Source organism: Convolutriloba macropyga, unplaced genomic scaffold (genome assembly GCF_964194025.1).
Source record: "Convolutriloba macropyga unplaced genomic scaffold, txConMacr16.3 SCAFFOLD_4708, whole genome shotgun sequence".
In the NCBI taxonomy this organism is placed as follows: domain Eukaryota; kingdom Metazoa; phylum Xenacoelomorpha; order Acoela; family Convolutidae; genus Convolutriloba; species Convolutriloba macropyga.
The window spans coordinates 7501-13024 of NW_027453550.1; the positions used below are offsets into that span (position 1 = coordinate 7501).

General features: G+C 41.2%; 1 non-coding gene across 1 annotated transcript in view; it reads right to left on the reverse strand.

The window, feature by feature from the left end:
- Positions 1 to 1688, reverse strand: part of LOC142358364 (large subunit ribosomal RNA) — a 3522-nt gene extending 1834 nt beyond the window's left edge. Inside the window, exon 1 of the ribosomal RNA XR_012761808.1 lies at positions 1 to 1688. This exon is cut by the window's left edge and continues 1834 nt beyond it. This is a non-coding gene — a ribosomal RNA (large subunit ribosomal RNA).
- Positions 1689 to 5524: the final 3836 nt, after the last annotated feature.

The following is a 5524-nucleotide window of genomic DNA, read 5'->3' on the forward strand; positions in this document are numbered from 1 at the left end:
GCTCTTTCGAGACTCAGCAGTTTTCAAGAAACCACTATTCAAGACTTTGGCATTAGCCTGTCTTTTAGAATCGACTAACTCATGTGCAAACGCTGTTCACATGAAAGCCTTTCCCGCTTCAGTCCTCAAAGTTCTCATTTGAGTACTTGCTACTTCCACCAAGATCTGCTCCATTGATCGCTTCGCGCATACACTTGCGTGCATACTTTAGCGCAATCAATGTGTCCTCCTACACATGAATATCATTTTTGAGCTGGTGAGGCTCTTTTTCTCTAATCTAACTTGCGTTAGATATTGATATTCATGGTTGGGTATAGGCCACGAGCTCTAGTGCCATCCATTTTCAGGGCTGATTGATTCGGCAGGTGAGTTGTTACACACTCCTTAGCGGATTTCAACTTCCATGACCACCGTCCTGCTGTCAGTATCAATCAACACCTTTTGTGGTGACTCATGAGCAAGTAGTTAGGCGCCTTAACCCAACTTTTGGTTCATCCCACATCGCCGGTTCTGCTTACCAAAAGCGGCCCACAAAAAGCTTGCATTCATAGTCCAAGTGCAATTAAGTCACAAGGACATCTCACCGATTTATAGTTTGAGAATAGGTGAAGGAAAAATTTTCCCCCATTCCTCTAATCATTCGCTTTAACCGATGAAATTGCTTTGCGAAGATTTTTCAATCTTGCTCAAGCTTTTGCTATCCTGAGGGAAACTTCGGAGGAAACCAGCTACTAGATGGTTCGATTAGTCTTTCGCCCCTATGCTCAGGTCAGACGATCGATTTGCACGTCAGAACCGCTTCGGGCTTCCACCATGGTTTCCCGTGGCTTCGCCCTGCCCAAGCATAGATCACCATCTTTCGGGTCGTGTGCTACTTGCTCTGGATCAGTCATGCAATAAGAGCAAAACCGTCCGTGGTTGCGGGACACCGAATCGGCGCCCTCACCACACAAAGTAGTGCAATTCATAAAAATTACACTGTTCACTTTCATTTCGCGTGTGCGCTTTCAATGAGCGACAACACTTGCAAGCAACTCACACTCCTTGGTCCGTGTTTCAAGACGGGCTGTAGAGAGCATTGAATAGGAAGTTGAGGTCAGACAGGCAATCAAGATCAATTTATCTCATTTTGTTTAGAATCAACAAGAAGAATTCCGAGGAAAACTTCTGCTCGATTCATTAACAAGGTTTGCCAAAAGACGACAACTACACTACTCGGTAGCCGAGAATATAATATCAAGGCATTGAGTATGGTAACGCTCACTCCAGTTCCCCTTCAACAGTTTCACGTACTTTTCACTCTCTCTTCAGAGTGCTTTTCAACTTTCCCTCACGGTACTTGTTTACTATCGGTCTCGCTTTATAATTAGCTTTTGGAGAGACATATCTCCAGCTTCGAGTTGCACTTTCAAACAACTCTACTCATAGGAATGAGCCATTATGACTGGTATCGAAAATGACCTTTACAGGATTTTCACCTTCTTTGGTGCTACTTTCCAGTAGACATCAGGACAAATTCACCAGTCTAGCATCAAACCATACCGGACACCGAGAAATGTTGCCATTTCTCTTCCCGATGAGCTTTTCCCTGTTCATTCGCCATTACTAAGGGATTCTCAGTTGATTTCTTTTCCTCCCCTTACTGATATGCTTAAGTTAAGGGGGTTCTCTCGCCCAATTCAGGTTATGTAGTTGATTGTCTCTTAATTGGTTCACTGACCAATATGAGACAGAAACCGATTCAGCAGTTTTGTTCGCTACTACTATCAAACACAGGTCGAAGTTTCCATTCAGTCATTAATTCCAACTTTCAAATGTTGTTGTTTCAGCTTTCGCTTACTAGAAGCAACATAATACTCGCTGCAATACAGACCTCGGGAAACCCTCACCGTGAATAAGGTTCACTCACATATTTCACTACATTTTGCGTGGGATTGGAGATGAGGCTACTCGTTCTTGCTCAGTACTAGGCTGAAAATTAACGAAACTTCGTTACAAACGTTCACATGTTGATGTTTCCGCTTTCGCGTACTCGAAACAACATAATACTAGTCTTTGTAATTTAGTTTCATAATTTCAACTGTTCTCATGCAGAATTTTTGCTCATTCTTATCCCAAATTTTGACCTGGCTACTAGTTACACTCCTTGTACTTATTGCAAAATGACCACAAATTTCAACAGCTTTCACATGTTGCTGTTTCGGCTTTCGCTTACTACAGTCAACATAATACTCGTTGCAAAATAAGTGCTCGGCATCTGCAATTTTCCAAAGACGAAGTTTCGCCAGTTCAATTTTCGCTCGCCAATTATGGCTACTAATTCACACGGTACTGAGCTCAACAACATTAAATTTGTTCAGCAAGACTTTCACATGTTGATGTTTTGGCTTTCGCCTACTAGAAGCAACATAATACTCGTCTTGTTAGCTCATTCAATGAGAATAGCTTTTCCCGTTGAGAATTTTTGCCTTCAATTGGCGTTGTAGTGAGTTTGGCTACTCAGATCACCAAATACTTGTGACAATTCGAACCAGAAATGTTTTCAATTTTCACATGCTGATGTTTCGGATTCAACCTACTAGAAGCAGCATAATACTTGTATTCAACAATTTCTGTATCAAATCCCAGTTTTCTCTGGTGCATCTTTGCCAAACTATTCCAAACTGCCTGAGTCTGAATACCAATTACAGGTACTAGTAAATGCACGTTACTAAGGACTATATAGTTCTAGGTTACTGTACACAACGACGTTCACATGTTGATGTTTCAGCTGCCGCTTACTAGAAACAACATAATACTTATCGTGCATACCTTTCCATAACTTGTCCTTTTCAGATGCATTAGTTTCCCTTTGTCTTGGCTTCTACAGTCAGACTGGCTACTAGTAACAGCACAGTACTAATCACATATCGTTCTACAGTTTGCAGACAACTTTCACATGTTGATGTTTCAGCTTTCGCCTACTAGAAACAACATAATACTCGCTGTATACATTTGTAGTTCTCTATGTAACTTTCATGTGAAGAAGTTTCGCCAGTCTTTTTGACTGTCTCAAATCTGAGTCATGCTTAGGCTACTAGTTGCTTCATAGTACTTATCGCCTCGAGATCATTGAACAAAACTTGATTTTCACATGTTGCTGTTTCAGCTTCCGCTTACTAGAAACAACATAATACTAGTCTCATTAAGTTCCGTCTCTTTGCAATTTTCTTATGAAGAAAATTCGCCATCACAATGACTCCAGCAGTTCTTGATCAAGGAATGCAATCATTGATCAGAATGCTATTATTTGAATCGGTTCTGCTTTAAGTGTTCCAATTTTATTGGAAGCACCAACAATAGAACATCAATGTGTTCAATCGAGAGTTATATAACCCTGACTCAAGCTAACTCAAGCTAACTCAAGCTAACTCAAGCTAGCTAAAGCTAACTCAAGCTAACTCAAGCTAACCCGAGCTAACTCAAGCTAGCTCAAGCTAACCCAAGCTAGCTAAAGCTAACTCAAGCTAACTCAAGCTAATTCAAGCTAACTCAAGCTAACTCAAGCTAACTCAAGCTAACTCAAGCTAGTTCAAGCTAACTCAAGCTAGCTAAAGCTAACTCAAGCTAACTCAAGCTAACTCAAGCTAGCTCAAGCTAACTCAAGCTAGTTCAAGCTAACTCAAGCTAGCTAAAGCTAACTCAAGCTAACTCAAGCTAACTCAAGCTAGCTCAAGCTAACTCAAGCTAACTCAAGCTAACTCAAGCTAACCCGAGCTAACTCAAGCTAACTCAAGGTAGCTAAAGCTAGTTCAAGCTAGCTCAAGCTAGCTAAAGCTAAGACAAGCTAACTCAAGCTAACTCAAGCTAACTCAAGCTAACTCAAGCTAGTTCAAGCTAACTCAAGCTAGCTAAAGCTAACTCAAGCTAACTCAAGCTAACTCAAGCTAGCTCAAGCTAACTCAAGCTAGTTCAAGCTAACTCAAGCTAGCTAAAGCTAACTCAAGCTAACTCAAGCTAACTCAAGCTAGCTCAAGCTAACTCAAGCTAGTTCAAGCTAACTCAAGCTAGCTAAAGCTAACTCAAGCTAACTCAAGCTAACTCAAGCTAACTCAAGCTAGCTAAAGCTAACTCAAGCTAACTCAAGCTAACCCGAGCTAACTCAAGCTAGCTCAAGCTAACCCAAGCTAGCTAAAGCTAACTCAAGCTAACTCAAGCTAATTCAAGCTAACTCAAGCTAACTCAAGCTAACTCAAGCTAACTCAAGCTAGCTAAAGCTAACTCAAGCTAACTCAAGCTAACTCAAGCTAACCCGAGCTAACTCAAGCTAACTCAAGGTAGCTAAAGCTAGTTCAAGCTAACTCAAGCTAGCTAAAGCTAAGACAAGCTAACTCAAGCTAACTCAAGCTAACTCAAGCTAACTCAAGCTAACTCAAGCTAGTTCAAGCTAACTCAAGCTAACTCAAGCTAACTCAAGCTAGCTAAAGCTAACTCAAGCTAACTCAAGCTAACTCAAGCTAACCCGAGCTAACTCAAGCTAACTCAAGGTAGCTAAAGCTAGTTCAAGCTAGCTCAAGCTAGCTAAAGCTAAGACAAGCTAACTCAAGCTAACTCAAGCTAACTCAAGCTAGTTCAAGCTAACTCAAGCTAGCTAAAGCTAACTCAAGCTAACTCAAGCTAACTCAAGCTAGCTCAAGCTAACTCAAGCTAGTTCAAGCTAACTCAAGCTAGCTAAAGCTAACTCAAGCTAACTCAAGCTAACTCAAGCTAACTCAAGCTAGCTAAAGCTAACTCAAGCTAACTCAAGCTAACCCGAGCTAACTCAAGCTAGCTCAAGCTAACCCAAGCTAGCTAAAGCTAACTCAAGCTAACTCAAGCTAATTCAAGCTAACTCAAGCTAACTCAAGCTAACTCAAGCTAACTCAAGCTAGCTAAAGCTAACTCAAGCTAACTCAAGCTAACTCAAGCTAACCCGAGCTAACTCAAGCTAACTCAAGGTAGCTAAAGCTAGTTCAAGCTAACTCAAGCTAGCTAAAGCTAAGACAAGCTAACTCAAGCTAACTCAAGCTAACTCAAGCTAACTCAAGCTAACTCAAGCTAGTTCAAGCTAACTCAAGCTAACTCAAGCTAACTCAAGCTAGCTAAAGCTAACTCAAGCTAACTCAAGCTAACTCAAGCTAACCCGAGCTAACTCAAGCTAACTCAAGGTAGCTAAAGCTAGTTCAAGCTAGCTCAAGCTAGCTAAAGCTAAGACAAGCTAACTCAAGCTAACTCAAGCTAACTCAAGCTAGTTCAAGCTAACTCAAGCTAGCTAAAGCTAACTCAAGCTAACTCAAGCTAACTCAAGCTAGCTCAAGCTAACTCAAGCTAGTTCAAGCTAACTCAAGCTAGCTAAAGCTAACTCAAGCTAACTCAAGCTAACTCAAGCTAACTCAAGCTAGCTAAAGCTAACTCAAGCTAACTCAAGCTAACCCGAGCTAACTCAAGCTAGCTCAAGCTAACCCAAGCTAGCTAAAGCTAACTCAAGCTAACTCAAGCTAATTCA